Source organism: Saccostrea echinata, unplaced genomic scaffold (genome assembly GCF_033153115.1).
Source record: "Saccostrea echinata isolate AGI-Se365-2 ecotype Australia unplaced genomic scaffold, CSIRO_AGI_Sech_v1 ptg000049l, whole genome shotgun sequence".
NCBI classification, from domain to species: domain Eukaryota; kingdom Metazoa; phylum Mollusca; class Bivalvia; order Ostreida; family Ostreidae; genus Saccostrea; species Saccostrea echinata.
The window spans coordinates 3012488-3037376 of NW_026889798.1; the positions used below are offsets into that span (position 1 = coordinate 3012488).

Below are 24889 nucleotides of genomic sequence, written 5' to 3' on the forward strand. Positions count from 1 at the left end.
TGTCCCATTCCCATGAAACACAAAAAGCTTTGGTATGAATTTGTGAAATGACAGTCCATATTACCTGTAAAAAGGAATTTTTGTTTCACGCAGAGGGGGGGGGGGGATGTTTAAAAAATATCAGCCGTTTTCCGTTGATTTCTATTGTGAAAAATACAAGTTTTACCAAAATTATAGAGTTACATGTATATCTCTTTGTTTTCCCAAAGAAGTAATGCTTTATGAAAATTCATATAAATATCTACATCGATATGAAAAACCATTCAAATGTGTTAACTTTTGAAAATTGACTTGTAGGCAGGCGGGAGAACAATATTATCGTTCGCAGTTCTTTTGTAATTTGACTTAGAGCATCTTCCATTTTTGGATGTGTTTTTTTCTGGTTGTGTCACTCTAAATCAGAGGATTTTGTCTTTTAGAATTTGAATTCAGAAGCGTGTAATTTTTAAACATTCCTTTCAATGTATCAAAATGGTTTCTGCATAAAATAGAATGACGGTTGGCGGAAGGAAGTCGGGACCACTAACTGTTTTTTATTCACCTTACTTTTGTCCTGGAGCGTTCTCGTGGAAGGCTTAGTAAATCTTTATGAAACTTCAAAGAAGTAAAGGTCAACATCTACATTCGTGCGGATATATATTAAATTTTCAAAGGATGTTTATTTAAAAACTGAAAAATTCATATTTGCCGTTTCTTGATACCAGCGGCCAAAAACGTTGCATAAACGCTTATGCTTGATCTTTTTAAAGCTATAAATTATTCAATTTCTTTGTCTTCCTATTTTTTCACCCTAATATTCCTAGGGTACGTAAAGGCTAATCTGTACAGCTTATATATATTACCAGTTTCTTGATATGATTTAGAAGAAATAAAATGTCTTAGAATTTTCAAAAAACGTAGGACCAACGTTTCTTAAACACTATAAACTATTCATTTTACTTTCATTTAAATAGTTTACGGGAACTGAAGCGCTTCAGTATACATGGAACGAAGTGTAGAGATAAAAGTTAGGAGACGGAAAACCTTCCTAATGCCATAGAAACGTATATGGTATATATCTGGTGGGCGCATTTTATTTTCATTTCCCTCTTTTCAAATATAGAAGACCATGTCATAGTTTATCCCCCCCCCCCCACACACACACACTTTTTTTAAAGACAGCTAGGTCAATACACAGATATAAAACTTAAAATGGAAGAAGATCTAAGAAGTTCCATGAATAAACTTTAGTTTCGCTGATGTGATCTGATATTTTAGCAGCATTCAGTATTCTTCTGTTTGTCTATAGAATTTTTGATAATTTTATTTACAATTAAATTATCTTTAAAAAGTAGCGATTGTCAGCTGTATTCATAAGCATTTCACAATTTCTTGTTAAAAGATTACTTGCATATGAATAACTTCATTCAATGATAGTTAGTATCATTAAAATTTTAATTTCCATCGTTTTTATTAATTTGAACTGGGATCCGCTCCCGCACTTGATTGAAGGCCTCATCACTACTGTTTATATATAGTACACCGGAAATGTACGTTTATGATTCTGCTAAACTAAGAAAGTTTACACATACTTTATCATCTCATATAAAAAATAGCCCCTGTCCTATGTAAAAATACCCGATTTGAAGAGAAAAATTCAGGAATTATTTTGCTTCAGCCGTGTTTTGACGTGAACCTGGCATTCTGTTAATTAACTAAAGGTCTTCCGTCTTCTACGGAAGGCCTTCTTGTTATTCCTGATATCAGAGAAAAAAAATTATTTTACACCAATCAGGTCTCTCAAAAACAATTTTCAGATAATCATTTAAATTATAATAATATATACTTTTATATAGCTTGTGTGTGGAAAGGGGGGAGGGGGCTTTTTCTACATATAATCACTTTTTTAAGCATTGGAACAATCTTACAGCTTATGGTTCAGTTCGGGGTGTCATACGCTATTGCTTGCAATAGCAGATTTTCTAGTTTTTAATGATTTTCTAAATCTTTTGTCTCAGAATTAGAGTATCGAACAAGTGAAATGATTGTCATATTACTTGCAATTATGAAAATATAACTCTCGTCCTCAAAGCATATTACATCGTTTGATCTGGAATTGAAAAAGGTATATCTATAAATAGTAACAAGTGATTTCCTTTTAAATTCTCGAGTCGTGTCCTCGGAAAGGCAGCTATGGCTCTTTACAATATCACCCCTACTAATGTTATTGTGATTTAAATTCAAGACACGTGGTGTATGTTGACCCATTCAAAGGTTATAGGGTAGAACCGGTTTTATAAATAAAATTGGCAGTAAACAGGAAATTGCTCTAGTCTGTTTGTTTTAAAAACATGTCCTATGAAAAATGTGTTTCCAGACCTTTCTGAGAGATGTTCCTGATTTTAAACAGAAAAGGTTGGGGTTAATGCTCAGAGAGGATCTTATCACGAACAATTGACCAATCGTTGAATGAATAGCAACGTTTACTGGACAACTACATGTTTACATTTTACTTCGAACACGTGGTTCATGTTAATCTACGATCGATATTAAATGGACTGCAAAAACCAATTAAAAAAACCAAAACTGTTAAAAAAAATTAAATGATTAGAAACTATGAAAGATGTCACTGGTGTTTGCTATTTGTTGTTACGTTGTTAACTAGAAATATTAATATAATAATATGTAGTCTGTGTCACGTTCAGAACACCGGCACTTCAAGGTTAAGGAAAACGAGCAGATTTCTTTTTACATGATAATACCCGTGGTCACATGTGTTTTTGGCCAGCGAACCCACCTGACAATTGTATTCACCGATAGTACAACAAAGGAATACAGACGCGATTAAATCGCCTTACAGTCTGACTTTGAGAAAAGCTAGAATTCCACGTTTATTTAACAAATGAAATGTTTGTAATTGTGAGCATGGGAATAGTAAAATAAAAATGGACAGATAACTTTTCATCTACGAAATGCATGAAAAAAAAAGTTCATTGTGCCTTTCCGATCGCCTGTAGATATGGGTTTTTCCCAAGCGTAAAATTCCTGTAATATCCGTAGTAGCCCACAATACAATTCAACTCATTCAGCTGATTTTTCAGTTTAAGCCATATTGGTACCTCATTTGCTAATCTGACGCCAAAAAAATAGTCCCAGTTTCATTGCAAGTATTTTTGCTCAAAAATAAATTTTTATACATAACTGCAGAAAATAATTTCATTAGGAATTAATACTTACTGAAGTTTGAATGAATTAAAGAGAGGCTGAAATACATTTCTACAGATATTATACAGTGGTGAAAAATGAAATGCAACATAACTTTTCTGTTTAACATGTCTCCACGTGGAAGTCACTTCCTAGCCACATTTCCGTGAATAATTTACCTTATCTCGTAACGGTTGTAGTCTCGCTAATCTCGCCAGAGCTACTGTCAGAGCTACTCTGAACTCCTCGAGTTTTATAATTTGCAGAACACCGAAAAATAAAATGTTCCGAACACATTAGTAGGGGTGAATATGGTTATGAGCCCCAGGTAAAAAACAGTCAGGTGTAACGAATACGAAGGGTTTTAAATAGCCCTGTGAAAAATAATATGGCGTATGGCTATTTATGTGTTCACTCTTTATAGAGGAAATAAAAGATGAATGAATGAATTGGACTATTGAAATGCCTAATTCTGGTATTTTTTCTCTCGTAGATTCACCCTACGTGGGCCATTACGACGTGTGGAAGACAAAGATATCAGGTGAGCATTTATCTAGAAAAAGAAAATAATTACATTTGCTGAGCTTTAAACATCTTCTTTAAAATAGCTTTTCAATTATACAGAAACAAAGATTACATTTCATTGATAGATAAAGCTACATGTTAATATCCATCAGAGTATAAAACAAATACATGTATTAATAATTCAATCACATTTATATACAGCAAAACTCGGTTATAGCGAAGTTCTGGGGACCTGCAAATCCGTAATTCGTTATATCCTTATAACGAATTCGTTAAAGTATGTATAGAAATTCGTTATATCATTTTTTTCCCTTCAAGCATGACTATCAAATGTATTAAGGGAAGTTTAAACTATGAAATTTATCGTGGAGTTCAAAAGTTTTGGAATGAATTGAGTTTCAGATATCTATACTTACAAAATTATTATCAGTTCAATATTTTAAAAAATAAGATCTTTAAAACTTCGTTATAAAAGATGTAAATTTTGTTATATTTAACTTATAGGAGACACAAAATCAGTTCGCTATAGCCATACATTCGCTATATCCGAGTTCGTTATATCTGTAAAATTTTACATTGAATAGTTAAGAATTTTGCCGGGGATTGCAAAAAAACTTCGCTATATCCGTGTTTGTAGTAAACGAGTTTTATTGTAGTTACTTGTGTTGCTTTAGCAGTGTATAGAATTAATATAGAACGTTAAAAGAAATCTAGTAATTTATTCGGAATCTTTCAAAGACACACATGTCATGGGTGTTTCCTCGGGGAAGGGTTCAGTGTCATTTTTATTGATTTATTTTATAAATATAATGACTGAAATACACCGGGAGCACTTTCGAACCACCAGATCCTCACTTGGTACGAAAGAGCAGAAAAGTGTTGACAATACACTTGTACCTAGCTAGGGTTTTTGAATTACTAAAACCAGTATCAATTACAGGCTGGGATCCAGGATTTTTTTTTTTTTGGGGGGGGGAGGGGTCACCCAAGTTTTCAAACGTGAAAAACTTATTTGTTTATGTTTTGGGGGGTAAGGGTGTTGAACTACTTTCTGGAAAGAGCTGTGAACGAACTCTGGACCGTGGCTTGAGATGATGGGGGCAGCCATTTAAATCTAGAGGGTGGGGTGGAGCTGACAAATTTTGTCGAGTCAGATTATGTTCATACATGTACCTTAATATGCCAGAATATACATGTACATTATTTGATTCTAGGATGATAAGCGAAATTATTTAATTTTTTGTTCACTGAAAAAAAAGTTTGACAAGGAAACATGTGGAGGATGTGTGCAGGCATGTGGTATCGTTTTTAAAAGTGGAGGGGCCAGCCATACATCTTATCCCTAAAAAACTTTTGGAAGCAATAAAAAAGAGGAAAATTGGCCAAACTCGAAAAACATTTTCTTTTTTTTTTTTTGGTTGGGAAGAGGGGGGGGGGTTATGACTTCCTTTCATAACGAAATTTAATAAAATATACAAATTTACCAAGATTTTACTATAAGCTAAACCCAGCCTTTCCTTGAGTATTTTCGATAGGAAAATGTTATAAGTTTGGAAAAGAGTAGCCCCCGCCCCCCCCCCCCCCCCCGTCTCCCTGAAACTACGTACGTGCCTGGTTGGATGTGTCAAAACTCGAAAACTTTCTTATTTATTTTCAAGATCTTTACTCCCCTCCCCCAACAAGAATCTAAAGTTTGTCCTCTTTAATTTTTTTTAAAAAACACTGCGCAGAAAATTCTGTATATATATACTTTAAGCTACTGCGAAACTGAAATCATTTGTCCTCTTTATCAATCAGAATCAATGAGATTACGAGCGTATCTGAGTTGGATTTCAAGGTAGAATTTCAATCCAATGCTAGTTTCTCATGCGGACGCCCGCGCCGGATGGTACTCCCCCAGTTCATTACCTATCATCAAATGTTTTGACACTAACAGATGGAAATGACGTACACTGTAAGCTGCATATTACCAATGTTCCGCGGTCTTATGTACTTTTGTACATTAAGGACACGTTATTATTTTTCTAAGATACCAGGAAAAATTTATCTCGTGAAAACGACATAATAGCTCGTGAAAACGGGATATTATCTCGTGAAAACGACATTTTGTCTAGTGGAGATAATAAGGCGTTTTCTCGATATATCTCGTTTTCACGAGATAATATCTCGTTTTCACGAGATAATGTCTCGTTTACACGAGATATTATGTCGTTTTCATGAGATAAGTCGTTTTCATGAGGTATTACGTCGTTTTAAGTAGAAAATATGTCGTTTTGACGAGATAATAAGTCGTTTTCTCGAGATTTTATCTCGTTTTCACGAGATAATATCTCGTTTTCTCGAGATAAATTTTTCCTGGTATCTTAAAAAAATAATTACGTGTCCTAAATGTACCTCCGTATTTGTGACTTTTCCTACAAATTTAATAAAGATCTGCGTTTCTATTAGGGGAGGGGGATCCAAGGCCATTTTTAGTTACTTTACTTTATACATTAAATTACTCCACAAATTCCGGGGGTAAGGAGGACAACCTTCAACCTCCCGACTCCCCTCTTGATCCGCCCATGGACTAAAGCTGAAATGGCCTGCACTGTTAAACAATATGTACACGTAGGTGTCTGAGTAAGATCAAAGCTGCAGACGTCGGAATTTTTGTTCTCATGTCTTTGAACTCAAATATCTATCATTATTTTTTTTTTTTGTTAATTAAGCTTTTCATAGAATAAACATTTATTTGTTCCACTCTGAGCTAAAAGAATTGGGATTGATATATTGATCTGGACCTTTCTGTTTATCCGTCCGTTCCTCTGTCCTTCTGTAACTGTTAAATTTCCAGGTGATATATCTATAAGTCGTGTAATGAAATCTTACAATGTACACGTGACTCAAAGAATCTACTTATTTTGAGATTAAAGGAAAGGGGTATGAAATTCGGGTTTTGCAGAATTTAGTTCTTTTTTAAGCTCTCCTGGTCGAAGACCAGAAAAGCTTATGCGATAGTAAGGTGTCCGTCGTCCGTCTAGCTGTCTGTCCGTCCGTCTGTCTGTCTGTAAACAATTTTTCAAAATGCTACTTCTCCTACAGTTTTGGTCCGATTGCAATATAACTTGGCACACGAGTAGACTACACTAAGATACATAATTCTGTATATCAGTTTTTGATTTCAATGAACGGTGATGCCTAGTTACTAAAAATAGAAATGCCTTTGAAATACTTTCAAAATGCTACTCCTAAAGTTTTGGTCTGATGACAATATAACTTGGCAAAGAAGTAGACTACACTAACATACATAATTCTGAATGTCGGTTTTTAATTTCGATGAACGGTGTTGCCATGGTTTTTAAGAATAGTCAGAAATGTCTTTGAAATATTTTCAAAATGCTACTCCTCCTACAGTTCTGGTCTGATTTCAATATATCTTGCAAAGAAAAAGACCAAACCAATGATCATTGTTTTTAAATTTATTGTTGTTGAAAAGTTTCAAATTCAAGCGCTACTTTTCTCTTCCTTCGTTATAAGTATAAACCAGTAGAACTACAGTCTTGTCAGACTTCTGTTTTGTTTTTTTTTTTAGATTTGCAATGAAAAATAAAGTGAGGATTCCCTCTAAATAAGAAAGACCTTTATTGATTTTGAGACCAAAGATGAATGGTCTAGGTCACAAGTTCATATATGGATGAAAAGTAAAAGTAAAAAAAAAAAGTCTTTATGCTTTTGCAAAGATATTTTTTATCATAACGCATCAATTACATGACTTAAGAAGACCCCTATTGATTTTAATTTAAGAAGATGAAAAGACAAGGTCATATATTCATAAATGATATGACCTGGCTTTGGCATTCATTTAATACTGTCTAATGAATAAACCCGTCCATGTGATTTCGAGAAGAAATTGTTTTAACAAATTCAAAGTCCTTAAATCATACAGAATATCAAGTTTTTAATAGTTGTTTCCGGATATTATCTGAATTAACTCTCGACCTTAATCAATGGATATAAAAATTCCCTAAGTTAGTTTTTGTGTGTATTAGAGATCTTTTCAAAATCTGCACGCCACTGTTTTAAATACCCCCCCCCCCCTCCTTTGACAGGCACATAGATGTAGATGTGTTTTACAATGCTGAAAAGCCGACAATAATTAAAAGAGGCAGTTTAACAAATCTGAATTTCAAAATGAAAATGATGAAAGGGGAAAGGGGGGCTGGGGTTGTAGAGATTTCCAGTCACACTCTTCATTTTCTGAAAACTCCGTTTTTACAATTAAATGCAAGGACTCTGCCATATTGCATAAAAAAGATTGTTAACCTCGAGCTCGTTCTTTAGATAATATATATATATATGCATCGAATCTGCAACAATTAGTTATTCTATCAAAAAAAATCTTTATTTCAATTTAACTGCTTGAGAGAGATCTAAACAGTTTGATAAATTGTACTGGCCTTCACTTGTGATTTCAAACACTTTTAATTTAATCCGGCCTCTACAATAGTACAACTTTCTGATCACCAGAAAATTTTTTAAGGCAACTCTTAATTTTATTCTAAGTAAAAAACAAGAGGTGAGTTATAAGAGCCACCCCCCAAAAAGTATTCACTCAGTAATTTCAATAAAATAATCTAGGGCCTTTGAACTATATATATGTACATGTATCATTTCATATTGAGTTACTCATTATATTCTAGATCAGCTCTCCACATTAACTGATGACGAGGTATCCGTGTTATATTGTTTTCTGTGTTCTGACTCCGGTCCTCCTGACTTCACTGACACAGAGTGGCTGGACATGCTTAATATGACACGACAGAGAATGTACCGTGAAGAGAATCCTGTAACAAGTGAGGAAGCACAGCAGGCTCTGGACAGGCTGAAGTCACGTGATTACCTTTGGGAAGATCAGGACAAGATAACGGAGGACACAAAGGATGAGACAATGTATAGGATAGCATCAATAGACAGTGATATACCATTCTATTACAGTAGTTATGACACAGCCAGTGTGTACCTGAGATCAGTGAGATACAACAGAAAACCTGGAGAGAAGTGTGTCTGTAGCAGCAACATTATCATAGGTATCGGTGCTGGTTCTGATTCCTTACTGATACTCCGTCTACAGATGAACATACTGACTCACGTCACCATGGAGGACACGTATATATATGATGACATACACCAGATATGTAAGTCAGTGTAAAGAAATGTAATTATTTTCAGATTTCAGAAAATGTTTCAAGTAATTAATTGAATTCTGCAGATTGATATATTTATAAATAAGACAAAGTCAGCATTACTCTAAATATTTCATGATATGAATCCTTAGATATTGACTATTTTATTTATTTCATAGGTTTTGTACACTGCTTCTACAACCTATAGATATATGTACATGTGAAAATATTGTGAACTAAATTAGTAAATGGTGATTAAATCATTTAAATCGATTTCTTCGGAGATTAGATGTACCTTCATGTATATTTATACTTAATTTTATTTTAGTTGAATTAATAAATTTGACACTGTGACAATATTCGTCTTCTTCTACAGTGAATGTTTCAAACAAAATAATAAATGACTCTGAAGATAAAAGAAAAGGATTTTTAATGGATCTAAGAAGAGAAGGGGAGGCTGTACATTACAGAGGAAGATCACAGGACAGTGTAGATCACGTGACGTGGCTCTGGAGATACGAGTATGACGCAAGACCTAACATCGTGAGATCCTGTATAGGCCTCCATCCACACAATGACATTTACATCATCGACAACAAAGCTTACAGAAAACCAAGTAAGAAAATTAATATAACTGAAGTGTTTTATTCAGTTTCCTTTAGGTTTTTTACAGTATTCACGGGGAGTAGTTGGGGCACATAAGTTTTAGCTGTGCGACTTCGATAAATAAAAACAAAAAAGTGCACACTAAACATGGAACTAAACCTTATTCTGCAAAATACTGACCAACTTTATTTTCCTTACGGTGGGGGATCAGGCGCGTAGCCAGAATGGAAGTGAAGTGTACGCAGAGAACGGCAGGGGTTAAGGGTAGGTTCTAACTTTCACAAATTAAAATTTTATTAATACTTTCCCGAATTTCCATAGTTTAACTACGCTTCAACAAAAGGGGGGGGGGGTCACCCTTTCAATGAACATTTTCAATGGGGAAAGGTTAGGTTTTGAAATAAGTGGGGGGGGGGGGCATCCCCTGGCCCCCCTAAACTGCCGATGAGTGCCCAGAAGCTCCTGAGTTTTACCAAATATTTCATTCATTTTTTTTTTTTTTTTTTGCAAAATAAAAATTATGCCAAATAGATTGTGTTAACAAAATAACAGACATACTCGTAGTAATATTAATTATTTTAACACAAACTTTAAAATTTCCATGGAAACTTATCGTACATGAAGTTTAGGCTTAATATTTAAACGATATATTGATATCATATACAGGTTCAAAAGCGGGTATACTAAATGTTAATTATTAAACAAAAAATATTGTATTCTAAATTATATACTAGTTCAATTCAATTCAATTCAATTTATTCACTCAAAAACCATGTAAATGGTACATGAAGTACATAAACATATAAAACATATATACATATAATAGGTATATAGTAGATCATAGCATTCAGCGATGTGTTTGATCTCATAATCTTTTCAAAACAATATCAATGTATTAAAGAACAATTACAAATTAATAAATAGTGTATTGGGATTGAGCAATGATTTATTATTTTATTATACAATCATAATAATATAAATTGAAATCGGAACAGTTTTACACAAAATTTATTTCGAAATACGAATACTTGTTGGATGGTTATGAGATATTTTCTTTGAACCTCTCTCTCTCTCTCTCTCCCCTAGTCGTTTGTTTGAAAAATGATGTGTACGCACTCGCGTGTAGGCAGCTACGCGCCTGGGGATGGTGAGGGATAATTTTTTGACATTGATAATTAAGTGTACACTAAACAGGGAACCTTGCGTTATTTTACTCAGCGTAGACTATATCCTTAGATGTATCGATCATGCAATGTTGGTCACAATAAGTTTCTTGAGAATGAACATCTCTAAAATCTTAAATATGGTCACTGAGCCCCCCCCCCCTCCCCTAAATATCAACCATCCTAAGTAATTTTTCCATGAATATGGAATTCTCCCTTAACATTTTACTCCCCCCAGCACAGTGACATAGCATCGTTTTTGAAAGGGGGGGGGGGGCAGCCAGAGAAAAAAAATTCAACTTACCTGAAAAAGGGATCCATTTTTTTCCTTAAAATTCAACTTACCTGAAAAAGGGATCCATTTTTTTAATTAAAGGGGGGGGGGGGTTGATGAGGGATTATTTCCGTAAACCGGAATGTGATTATGAAATACGTATCGTGATACAGAAATTAAAATACCAGTGTTTAGTATATAAATATAAATTCCATAAATAATAAATGTTCTTGTTCAAGTTTTTGAAAACAATTACTAAAATAAAAAAAAAATGTTAAAAAGTAAGACAACGACATCATAGCATTCAAACATGCTTTATAACAGGAAACTTTGTCTTCACAAAATATTTGTTAGAAACACTTAAGTCTATCCAAATTCATTGAAAACTAGCCAATTCAGAGAATCTGTGTCCTCCGCTTAAGGAAAAAAAGAAGGGCATGCGGAAATCTAGGGGGCGGGGGGGGGGGGGGGGGAGGGGGTGGCATACACTTAAAGAAGGGCGGGTGGAGCCATAGGTAGATATGGTATGAAATTTAATTGCATAAACTCAAAAGCTTCTTGAGATATTGCCCGAAATGAAAGTTTAACACATAAACAGAATGTATGAGTTAACGACCTTGACCTTTGACCTCAAAATAAATAGGGGTTCTTTTTAGGCCACAGGGAATTATGGTATAAAATTTCATTTCAAAAGCTCAAAGGATTCTCGAAATAGATATCGGGTTGACACGAAAGTGTAAAAAAAATCAGACAGAATTTATGACCTTGACCTTTTGACCTCAAAATCAATAGGGTTCTTCCTTAGGCCATCGGGGGTTGTTGTGTAAAATTTCATGAAAAAGCTCAAAAGCTTCTCGAGATATCGCTCGGAAAACGAAAGTGTTACAGAAAGACGGACAGCTAGACGGACAGACAGACCGAAATTAAAATCCCCCACTTTCAGTGAAAGGAGGGGACAATAAAGTATAAATGAAATATCTGTCATAGGTAATTTTTCCACTTTTCTTTAAGAATAAATCTTAGTAAATGTAAGCTACAAAAATTCCCATACTCTACAGTGGCGTATATTCCTTTCTGTTCATGTGTAGGCTAATGTGGAGCCGAAAAACAGGCGCAAAGTGCTAGTACGAGAAGGGTTATCTTAAGGGGGTGGTCACCCACCAAGAAAAAAAAATCAGGAAAAAGAACAAAATGGCGTGATATTATATAGTGAAAATGAAAGTTACAGGTATATTTGGGTTCGCTTATAATATAAATTATGTATATTACAGGGATCGACATTAATGGTTGTCCGATTGCCCGGGACAAGCAAATTCTCAGTTTGGGCAGGTGAAATTGTCGACGTACTTGTCCGATCGGGCAAGTGAATTGTTCTCATACAGTTTAATGTACATATTGATTTAGTTTACATTAATTAATAAATAAAAGAATAAATTGAAACTTGATTTCCATCACGCACCTGACTGACAATGTTTTTGCATTTGAAATTCCCTGGAAGCGTTTCTGGATTATACCGTTCATTTAAAAATCGGGTTCGTTATTTTCTTTCGTAATAAATATGCTATGTCTAACAAAATTTTATTAACTTGTTATTAGTAAATTAGATTATTTATTTACGCACAGAATATATAAGTACAGTATAACACAATGTATCCTGATCAAGATAAGATGTGTTTCGTAGCAACTATCTTCCTTAAGCGTTGCTTCACAGTTATCTCTGAAAATCACGAATCACAAAAGGATCCTACCGAAAATATTTTTTTTTAAAAATATGAATTTTATAAAAAGGAAATGGAAGGTTAATGCTGCATGGCAGTACGTGTTAACAGGTTAAATTTTACAAGTACAGCGGTATACATTTATGTACAAATACAGCATCGAAATTTTTTTTTTCAGGTAGCTCAACTTGCCAAATTGACAGTTGTGTATTTGGTCACATTTTTTCTGATCATTACGTCTACAGAAATTAATAATTTTCCTCTTAATTTCTTTCCTAATTTTGGGCAACCAAGTTTAGCATTCGGACAAGTCAAAGTCTAAGATCACTTGCCTGAAGGGTAAGTGGATCTGAAACTTAATGTCTATCCCTGATATTTACATGTTTTCTGGTCTAAATATCAAATAAAATGGAGGGAAAACTTCGGCGTTTACCTGGAATATTTTAATCGAACTTTAAAAAAACATGGTTGTCTTTTGACCAGTGAATATAAAGATATAAAAAGTATTAAGTATAAAAATATTTTTAGCAATAATGAAAATAGAATCTTCATTACCGCTTAAGAAATTTTACCTCTATACAATTTTACCCTTTACAGTGCTTCCGTAATAAAGAAAGTGTTTTTTTAATAATGTAATTTTAAACAATACCTTTGTTTTTGATATGTTTTCCTTATACAAGTAATACAAAAATATATCCCGTAGACAATTTTATTTCAGTATTAGATATTGTAAAATGCATCTTGCTAAGAATATTTTTATTCGCCTTTGACGTCCTAAAAAAAGTACACGTTTTCTGATCATCTCTCTCTCTCTCTCTCTCTCTCTCCCCCCCCCTCTTCAACCATACTGTAGTATACATATTTTAATTTTTACAACTTGAGAAAATGATGTGTAGGCTGCAGCCTTTTAGCCTATATGGAAAATACGCCACTGCTCTAGCTTTTGAACGTTTTGGAAAATTTTCATTTCATTGATAGTACTGTAATTTAATGATCATGTACTTGCCACAAACAAATTCTTTTCTTATCTCCCTTACAGGAGAGTTACATCGCCAATTTTTAGCTCACCTGAGCTGAAAGCTCAAGTGAGCTTTTCTGATCACATTTTATCTGTAGTCCGTCTGTCTGTCTGTATGTCCGTCTGTCTGTAAACTTTTTACATTTTCGACTTCTTCTCGAGAACCACTGGGCCAATTTCAACCAAACTTGTCACAAAGCATCCTTGGGGGAAGGGGATTCAAGTTTGTTCAAATGAAGGGCCACACCCTCTTTCAAGGGGAGATAATTAAGAATTAGTGAAAAATTAATAGCATCTTTTAAAAATCTTCTTCTCAACAACCACAGGGCCAAGAAAGATGAAACTCATGTGAAAGGATCCTCAGATAGTGTAGATTCAAGTTTGTTCAAATCATGACCCCCGGGGGTAGGACGGGGCCACAATGGAGGTCAAAGTTTTACGTAGAAATATGTAGGAAAAATCTTTAAAATCTTCTTCTCAAGAACAGCAAAGCAATGATGAGTTAGATTTATATGGAAGCATCCTCAGATAGTGTAAATTCAAGTTTGTTCAAATCATGACCCCCAGGGGTAGGGCGGGGCCACAATGAAGGATCAAAGTTTTACATAGAAATATATAGAAAAAATCCTTAAACATCTTCTTCTCAAGAACAGCAAAGCCATGATGAGTCACATTTTTAGGTCACCTGAGCCGAAGGCTCAAGTGAGCTTTTCTGATCGAAATTTGTCCGTTGTCTGTCGTCGTTGTCGTTGGCGTTGTCTGTCGTCGTTGTCGTTGGCGTTGTCGTTAACTTTTCACATTTTCATTTCACATTTGTCGTTAACTTTTCACATTTTCATCTTCTTCTCCAGAACTACTGGGCCAATTTCAATTTCAATCAAACTTGGCACAAAGTGTCCTTGGGTGAAGGGGATTCAAGTTTATTCAAATGCAAGGGGAGATAATTACGAAATATCAAACAATTAATGGCATTATTGAAAAATCTTCTCAAGAACCAATGGGCAAGGAAAGATGAAACCCATGTGGAATTATTGTCAGGTAGTGTAGACTCAAATTTGTTCAAATCATGACCCCAGGGGGTAGGGTGGGGCCACAATGGACGATCAAAGTTTTACATAGGGATATATAGGAAAAATCTTCAAAAATCTTCTTCTCAAGAACAGCAAAGCTATGATTGGTCATATTTATATGAAAGCATCCTCCTGTGGAGTAGATTCAAGTTTGTTCTAATCATGACCCCCGGGGAGTAGGGTGGGGCCACAATGGACGATCAAAGTTTTACGTAGCAGTATATAGGAAAAATCTTCAAAAATCTTCTTCTCAAGAACAGCAAAGCAATGTTTGGTAATATGTAAATGGAAGCATCCTCAGGTAGTGTAGATTCAAGTTTGTTCAAATCATGACCCCCAGGGGTAGGGTGAGGCCACAATGGATGATCAAAGTTTTACATAGGTGTATATAGAAAAAAATTTTTCAAAAATCTTCTTCTCAAGAACAGCAAAGTTATGATTGGTCATATTTATTTAGAAGCATCCTCATGTGATGTGGGTTCAAGTTTGTTCAAGTCATGACCCCCGGGGGTAGGGTGGGGCCACAATGGAAGAATAAAGTTTTAATTAACATAGGAGTATATAGGAAAAATCTTCAAATCTTCTTCTCAGGAACAGCAAAGCTATGATTGGTAATATTTATATGGAAGCATCTGCAGGTGGTGTAGATTCAAATTTGTTCAAATCATGACCCCCGGGGGTTGGTTGGGGCCACAATGGACGATCAAAGTTTAACATAGGATTATATAGGAAAAATCTTCAAAAATTTTCTTCTCGAGAACAGCAAACTTATGATTGGTCATATTTATTTGGAAGCATGCTCAGGTAGTGTAGATTCAAGTTTGTTCAAATCATGACCCCCGTGGGTAGGGTGGGGCCACAATGGACAATCAAAGTTTTATGTAGCAATATATAGGAAAAATCTTCTTCTCAAGAACAGCAAAGCTATGATTGGTCATATTTATATGGAAGCGTCCTTAGGTGGTGTAGATTCAAGTTTGTTCAAATCATGACCTCAAGAGGTAGGGTGGGGCTACAATGAAAGTTCAAACTTGTAGAGAAAAAAGTCACAGTCAAAAAATCATGTAAGCATCCTTAGTTAGTGTAGATTTAATTTTGTTCAAGTCATACCCCCCCCCCTCCCACTCCCTTTTAGGGGTAGGTTGGGACCACTTATGCATTTAAGCTTTTCAATACTAAACAGATTTTTCCTCTTTTCCTAGCCACAGTGCTCAGTTGAGTGATGTGGCCCCTGGACCTCTTGTTATGGAAGCATCCTCAAGTAGTGTAGATTCAAGTTTGTTCAAATCATGACCCCCGGGGGTAGGGCGGGGTCACAAAGGAGGATCAAAGTTTTACATAGAAATATATAGGAAAAATCCTTAAAAATCTTCTTCTCAAGAACAGCAAAGCCCTGATTGGTCATATTTAAGTGGAAGCATCCTCAGGTAGTGTAGATTCTATTTTGTTCAAATCATGACCCCCGGGGGTAGGGTGGGGCCACAATGGAGGATCAAAGTCGTAAATTGAAATATATAGGAAAATATCTTCTTCTGAAGAATTGCAAAGCCATGATTAGTCATTTTGATATGGAAGCATCCTCAGGTAGTGTAGATTCAAGTTTGTTCAAATGATGACCCTGGGGGTAGGGTTGGGCCCAATGGGGGATCGAAAGTTTTACATCAGAACATATAGAAAAAAATTTCTTCTCAAAAACAGAAAAGCTATGTTTAGTCAGATTGATATGGAAGCATCTTCAGGTAGTGTAGATTCAAGTTTGTTCAAATGATGACCCCTGGGATAGGGAAGAGCCACAATGGGGGATCAGATTTTTACAAAGGAATATATGGGAAATCTTTTTAGGTCACCTGAGTCACTCAGGTGACCTATTGCTATCCGTTCTCGTCAGTCGGCGTGCGTCGTGCGTCGTGTGTTAACATTTGAACATTTTTAGCTTCTTCTCTAAAACCGCTTAACTAATTTCAACCAAATTTGGCATATAGCATCTATGGGTAAAGGGGAACAAAAATTGTGAATTTCATGGTCCCTGCCCCCCTGGGGCCTGAGGGGTGGGGCTAAAACCACCAAAAATAATGCAATCTTTAAAAATCTTCTTCTTTACTCCAGGACATCAAGCAGTCAAACTGTTGGCATCATTGTAACAAGCATTGAGCCCTCTACCAAAATTGTGAAATTCATGGCCCCAGGGTCAGGGGTTCTGGTGTTAGGGCGGGGCTCTATTGATTATATAATGAAAATGCATTATTTCTTTGAAAATCTTCTTCTCTGCTCCTGGGTATTAAATAAAGTAACTTAGTATATAGTTATGATGATCAAGAGAGCCTCTTCCAAAATTGTGAAATTCATGGCCCCAGGGTCAGGGGTTCTGGCCCCAGGGTGGGGCTATATAGATCATATAGTGAAAGTGCATTATTTCTTTGAAAATCTTCTTCTCTGCTCCTGGGTATTAAATAAAGTAACTAAGTACATAGTTATGAAGAGCAAGAGTGCCTCCTCCGAAATTGTGAAATTCACGGCCCCAGGGTCAGGGGTTCTGATGTTAGGGCGGGGCTCTATTGATTATATAGTGAAAATGCATTAATTCTTTGAAAGTCTTCTTCTCTGCTCCTGGGTATTAAATAAAGTAACTAAGTACATAGTTATGATGATCAAGAGAGCCTCTTCCAAAATTGTGAAAGCCATGGCCCCAGGGTCAGGAGTTCTGGTGTTAGGGTGGGGCTCTATTGATTAGTGAAAATGCAGAGATTCTTTGAAAATCTTCTTCTCTGCTACTGGAGATTATTTAAACAAACTAAGTGCAGGGTTATGATGCATAAGGATGCCTTTTCAAAAATTGTGAATTTCATGGCCCCAGGGTCAGGGGTTCTGGTGTTAGGACGGAGCTCTATTGATTATATAGTGAAAATGCATTGATTCTTTGAAAATCTTCTTCTCTGCTACTGGAGATTATTTAAACAAACTAAGTGCATGATTATGATGGGCAAGGATGCCTCTTCCAAAATTTTTTAAATATATGGCCTCAGTTTTTGGGGTTCTTGAGGAAGGTGGGGGGGGGGGGCTCTATTGATTATATAGTGAAAAAGGATTAATTCTATTAATTAATCATTAATTAATCCTGTGTGCTCCTTAGCATTGAGCAGATAAATAAATTGCTTAGCTATGATGAAAATGGGAGCTTTGAACAGAATTTTAAAATCTTGTGGTCCTAGGGTCAGGGGTTCTGGCATAATGAGGGGGGGGGGCTTTTGATAAAATAGTGGAAAAGTGTTAATTCTTTGAAGTCCGTAGTTATGATGATGAGTATAACTCTTCCAAGTTTGTAAATTTCTTGACCCTTGGTCTTGGGTTCTGGTGTTAAGGTAAGGCTTTGTTGAATCTGTAGTGAAAATGCATTGTACCTGTGAAATTCTTCTCTGCTTCTGGGCATATCGGAAGAAAACTGATTAAAAGTTTAAATGATATAAGTAAGCGTATTTCTACCAGATTTTTGAACATCTGGACCATTTGTCGAAGCATTCTAGTCCTGGGCAGGGCTCTATTAATTTGTATTCTACTGAGAGAAGTTATTCCCCTTTTCCATTCACCTTTGATAATTAATCACTGTAAATAATGTATTTGAAAGGTTAATAGAACTAGTAGACTAATTGTTCACAGAACAATTAGAGGTCTTTCCACCTTTAAATATATGTTTTAATACATTTGACTTTTATTTTGAAAAAAAAGAAAGAAAATTGGCATCATATCAAAGATCGAGTGTCATTTTATTTAATACGATAAAATGTGATTCAGTGTATTTAATGTTTTCCTATGTATTACATTTTTTATGTATAGTACTGCACAACGTTATTTTTTTTTAATATGATTTAATAAAAGAACATTTTCTATGTACTTTTTAGTTGATTAAAGTACTTAAGTGATTATCATGGAATGGAAAATGTTATTCAGCGAGTGAATATTCACCGATGATTCATTTCCGGATTTGAATCCGTCTTTCAACCACGTTTTATTTCGCTATTGTCTTTTTCCGGTTGTGAAACCACGTAGACACAGGCACGGAGGCAGTCTTCGAAGTTGTTATTACGCGTTGAATTTGTGTAGAAAATACTCATCGAATCAAAATAAACACGTCTTAAGAGTAAGTATATACTACATGTTTTTTTTAAATGAATGTGTTTGTGACGACTGAGACAGAGTGCAGGCATCAAAGGGCCATAACTGTTATTATAGTACTGTTGCATGACAATAAAAATATGCATAAAAGTCCCAAATATTCTTCAGTTTTAAAAGTCTTTACTAATATTGCATGGTTGAATATCAGAGACATAGATAGTTTATGTCTCGGTTGAATGCATAAAAAATAATAATTGTACCATAGTCAAAAAATATGCAGTAAAGAGGCAGGGACCTATTAGTATATAGGTCCCTGAAACAGGTAAGCATTTGTATTGTTCCTTAAAAAAATCTTTGATCAAGGTATTTGTAATACCTTAATAAAGCTATATAGCTTTATCAAGCTATATACCTTTATCAGGGTATTGTGCTGGACCTGATTATTTTAGCTTATGATCATTCATTTCTCATTATTGATTATGGTCACAATTTTACATTCTATAACACATGTTCAGACCTAATTTTCTCTGCCATCAATAAAAGATGTATCATCAATGTTTACAGTTGTAGGAAACTTCAAACCCATTGTTGTTGTATTCTTTCAAAAGTATGAGGAGAATTAACATTATAATGCTGTTTTAAATATGATTAAGAAGAATGTACCTTTGCAAAGAATAAATTCAGTAAGATATGAGTTGTTTGTTCTCTGAATATATGAAACATGATTCAGAAAAGAACACATGCACAATTGATATATTAGAGAGGTTAAGCAGATGACCATGTAAGTCTACATGTATGTGTAGCTAGGGAAAACCCCTAATTTACTGCGATTCACATCATCAGATTTGCTTACTGCACACAACATGTAGCTTCATAAGTACACAGAGGTAAGAATGCGTAGCTTCTTAAACTCAAATTATAGAATATATATTTTTCAAGTGGTGTTTGTTGTGATGTTGAGAGTTTATTACATACATATGTATCTTTTTTAATCAAAGTCATAGAATTATTTGATAAAAATTGGATTGTAAAGTGACTTGTTGAAATGATGTTTTACACATACTGGTACACATACAGTTTGTTAAACAGAACACAATGTTACGCCATCTTGTAAAAACACTTTTAGGTTTACACGTACACGTAGACACACATGGTCAAATGCGCAACCTCTCTATTGATCGAAATTTGAACTTTTTATCTTGTATGTTTGTAATAAAATGGACATACAAGTGATTTGGTGTGCTTATAAGCAATAATAACTCTGTATTTATATATGAATATAAGGCTGGAAAGATTGCATTTTGTATCTGTGTTCACTATTGTCCAAAACCTTTTTTTAATGTCTAAATAATGATGAGTCACTCTTTCAAGAGAGTTACATGACACCTAACATCTAGGTTGTATTTCCTTTGCTTCTTTTTCATATCGCAATATCAAGAATCAGCAATCGCTACAAACATTAGTGCCAAATCATTGATAAGTATTAAGAAGAGAATCATGAATCATTCTTTTCCTCTTTCACTCAGCTAGGACTCAACTTGCACATCAGAAATAACTTATTTTAAATGCTCATTAACATTTTATTACATTCAACTTGATTCAAGCAAAAAGTCAATATGGATAATTTATCTTATATTAGCATTCCCTTAATTTAATGTATTTATGATTTTCATTGGAAAATTCATGCACTTAACTTAGCTCAGTTTTAATGAAACATGAACCATTAGAGTGTATTGGCTAAGATGTGCAGTTCTAATATTATGATAATTAGATTTTCAAATTACATTATTAGTTCTTCTGAGCCAAAGGCTCAAAGAGCTAATGCTATGGCCATTTGTGTGGTGTGCGTAAACTTTTTAGAATATGGGCCATAACTCAAGAACCCCTTGGCCAATTATTGTCAAATTTGTCACAGGGTATCCTTGGCCCAAGGGTTCTTGTTTGAACAAAACTAGGGTTGTGACCCTTAAACAAGGGGGAGATAATTAGGTAAAACCAAAAGTACTGGTTGCTAAAAAATCTTCTTAAGAACCACTGGGCAGATTATCACCAAACTTACACAAAAGAATGAGGATATGTCGTAGATTAAAATTTGCTTGGGGAATCACCCTTGGGCAAAGGGTGTGTTCTCAAGGTCACTTCAAGTTGACCAAAAATTACATTTAATTAAAATGCTGATATTTTGCTTACTTTATGGACTAGGATCATCAAATCTTGTCAGTTGATGCATCTGTGGACCTCATATCATGTTGACTCAAAAGTAGGTCATGGTGATCTACTTTTTAAATTTTGAGGCCATTCTTTTTATGCCCCCCCCCCCTAAAATGGCCAGACATATAGTGTTACCCTGTTCTGTCATTCTGTCATTCCGTCATCATTCAGTTTCCATTCATTATCTCTGCAACAGTTGCACACATTCAACTCAAATATGACATATGGATACGTCTTAGGAATACGCAGGTCAAGTTTGAATTTGGTCATGGTCCGATGATTTTTGACAGAGCTATCCCTCTTGAACTTGGAAAAAAAAAGAAATTTTCAGTTTCTGCTCTCCAACTTTTGTAGGGATTACGTATAAGGTTGAAATATAAAATTGGGCCTCTTGTATTAATTTTGAAATTACATTTACAAATAATAAATCTTCTTTTCAATATAAGTAATACATGTATATTATACATGTATTACTTATATTGAAAAGAAAATTTATTTTTTAGATTAATCAGACACATTGTCATTACATGAATTAATGTGAGCTTGGGAATATGAATAAATCACAGTGACCTACTATCTGAATTTAATGGCTATTTATTTACATTTGTTCTGAACTTAATATCTTGGAATATTAAAAAGGTACATTACAACCATAAACCTACTAGTATATCAGTTAATGTAGTTAATGTTTTATTTTGTGACATTTTTAAAAGACATTTTGGGCACCAAACCTAGAAATCTTGATGTCTCTAGGGACAAGGGAATGTGTCAACCAAAAGTTCAGTGATTTTATTTTTCGCATCAAATATTTTAAGGTTAGATACTTTAAGGCTGAGAATTATCAAATCCTGTCAGTAATATGGCTCTTGTTATCAGTATGATAAATATGTTGAATAAGGCTATTTCATTTGTGACAAATGTTTCCTAAAAAATACAATAAAGAATATATCACAGATAGTAAGCTTAAGTAAACACATGGAAAAAAAATCTACAAGAGTTTTCTCTGACTTGATTCAAGTGCGAATATCAATGATCAGATATTTGTAATACAAGTACTAACATTACTTATATATCCACACACAAGACTATTCCTCAAAGAAATGACATTTATCTATGTGAGATTTAATATTTCTCATAGTATAACAGTTTTATTTTATTCTTCATTTTCAGCAAATATTTTTTCTGTACTAGTTCTGGTGAAAGGGGGGGGGGGGTGGGGGGGCTCTATTGATTATATAGTGAAAATGCTTAATTTCTTTCAAAATATTTTTTTTCAACTACTGGTCATAAAGCAAAGAAACAAGTGTATAGTTATGATGAGCAAGTGCTTCTTCCAGAATTGTGAGTTCATGCATGGCCCCTGGGTCAGATGTTCTGGTGTAAGGATGGGGCTTTATTCATTTAATAATATAGTGAAAATACATTTCTTTGAAAATCTTCTATGCTTCTGGGCATATTAAAGGCAAACAGAGTAAAAGTTTTAAAATGCAAAGGTATTTTTACCAGAATTTTGGACACCTGGACCATTTAGTCAAGTGTTCTGGTTCTGGTCAGGGCTCTATTAACTTGTATTCTGCTGAGCAAAGTTATTCCCCTTTGCCATCCACCTTTGATAATTAATCACTGTAAACAATGTATTTGAAAGGGTAATAGAATATGAGAATTATGCAAGAATATTTATTGTATAATACAAAAAGTACTTTCATAGTTTTAATGATCAGGTAGACTTGGAAATAATAGGTGAATAAAAATGAGACAAAAATAACTTATCTTTTTAAATGTTCTTCAAAGGCCAAGATAGGGCAATGTGAGAATTTAAGTAATAATAATATGGGTTAAAGAATAGACAATTTGTTAATAGTCTGCATGGTAATAGTGATAAATGGGGGACAGATTAGATACTTAGACCAATTATTTTGTTGATGTTAATCATATTATTTTTCTTGCTTTTTGGGCAACAAAGCTTCTTTTATCAGTTTATGGATCCTCTAAATTGTTGTATTGCACTCAGATGACCTTTAAGGCCCTTGGGCCTCTTGTTAATGATAACTTTTTTATTTACTTAAAAAACTAGAATAACCACCTTTTCAATTTTAATTGGTCTCAACATGAATGTAAAGGAAGAGATGTTTTATTACAGAGATTGTATAAACTCTTCTTGCTGTCTGTAGACATTTAAGATGCAGGTTGTAAAAACCATGTGATGAAGAAAAAAAAACAGCACTTTATTGGAATCCTTTCTCTGTGTTTGTAGGAAATTGGAAAAGTTACATGAAAGAAATATCCACTAAATTAAATTGTAGATAAATTCTAGGTGGACCATTTTCCTGGATAAAATTTTGTCAAGAGTACTTCTGCTACTTTTTTAATATTTCTTCAAGATGAAAGAATGATGATTATATTCTGCAACTGTCATGTTATATATTTTTTTTTCAGGTTATCTGGTAGTTGAGATACAGTGAAATCTGAGTGAAGCTGAGGCGATATTGAATACAGCATATTAAATCTTGTGTTTGTCATTAGGCCTGACAAAAATTGGTGTGTTTATACATTCGTTCAAGAAATAAAGTATTGCAAATTTCTCTCTCTTTGCATCAATAAATCAGTCTATCTCTCTGTCAAGAATTGTTTTGATGCAATAAGTTGTATATCTTTTAAAGTCATTGAGTATTTCACATATAATTGTAGTATTTTTCTGCCTAGCCATGAACATGCCTGGGCTTTTAGTGTTTGTCATATTCATCTTTTGCTCCCCATTCTTATTTTTCTTTCCATATGTCAGACTTTGGATTTAGCTATTTTATCAAACTTCATACAAAGATGCATTTAGATGAGAAAAATTCTTCATTTCACACCTTTCAAGTTTTTACCTTCCATATGACCATGACCTGAGCTGAATGTTCATGTGGGCTTTTCTGATCAAATTTTGTTCAGGGTCTGCCTGCATATCTTGAAGATTCAATTTTGTTTGTTCATTTTATGAACCCTGGGGATAGGGTGGGACCACTAAAGATTATCAAATTGTAACCGAGGAAGACAGAGAAAAAAAAATTAAGACCATCTTTTCAAATTCCACTCAACCAGAAGAGTTGAAACTAAGTGAAAGTTTCAGTACATAGTGTAGATTCAAGTTTATTCAAATAATGGCCCGGGGGGTGGGGGTAGAGTGAGGCCACAATTGGAAAAAAATTACTAAGGAATATAAAGAAATAAATCATTAAAAATCTTTTCAGGAACAACAAAGCAATTGTAAATCATTTTTATGTTGAAGCCTCATCAGGTTGTGTACACGTGAGTTTGTTCAAATCATGACCCCGGCTGAGGCCACAGTGAAAGATCAAAGATTTACATTATCTTATATATGGAAAAATCTTTAAAAGCCTATTCCTCTAAAACAGCACAATTATGATTTATATTTGTATAAATGCATCATATATTCTAGTGTGTTCAAATCATGACCTTTGAGAGGAGATTGGAGCTTTATATGTGGTCTAAGTTTTAGGGGGAAATCTGCTAATAACTTGATAACTTGATAAACTGATAAGAAACCTGGGGTTCACCAGTAACATTTGACCCTCCTTGTATGTGATGTTGAACTTCACTTTTGAAGATTTTTAGCTCTTATGAGCCAGAGGCTCAAAGAGCTAATGCTATGGCCATTTGTGTGGTGTGCATAAACTTTTTAGAATATGGGCCATAACTTAAGAACCCCTTGACCAATTTTTGTCAAATATGTTACAGAGTATCCTTGGCTCAAGGGCTCCCATTTTTACTAAAACTGGGGACGTGACCCTTAAACAAGGGGAGATAATAAGGAAAATAAAACCAAAAGTACTGGTTGTGAAA

The 24889-nt window shown here is 34.4% G+C and overlaps 1 long non-coding RNA gene across 1 annotated transcript; it reads left to right on the plus strand.

Annotated features, from left to right (window-relative positions):
- The first annotated feature begins 18778 nt into the window (after positions 1-18778).
- Positions 18779-23625, plus strand: LOC133203232 (uncharacterized). Its single transcript, XR_009723365.1, has 2 exons — positions 18779-18857; positions 23480-23625. It is a non-coding gene; the product is annotated as an uncharacterized LOC133203232 (long non-coding RNA).
- The last annotated feature ends 1264 nt before the right edge of the window (positions 23626-24889 follow it).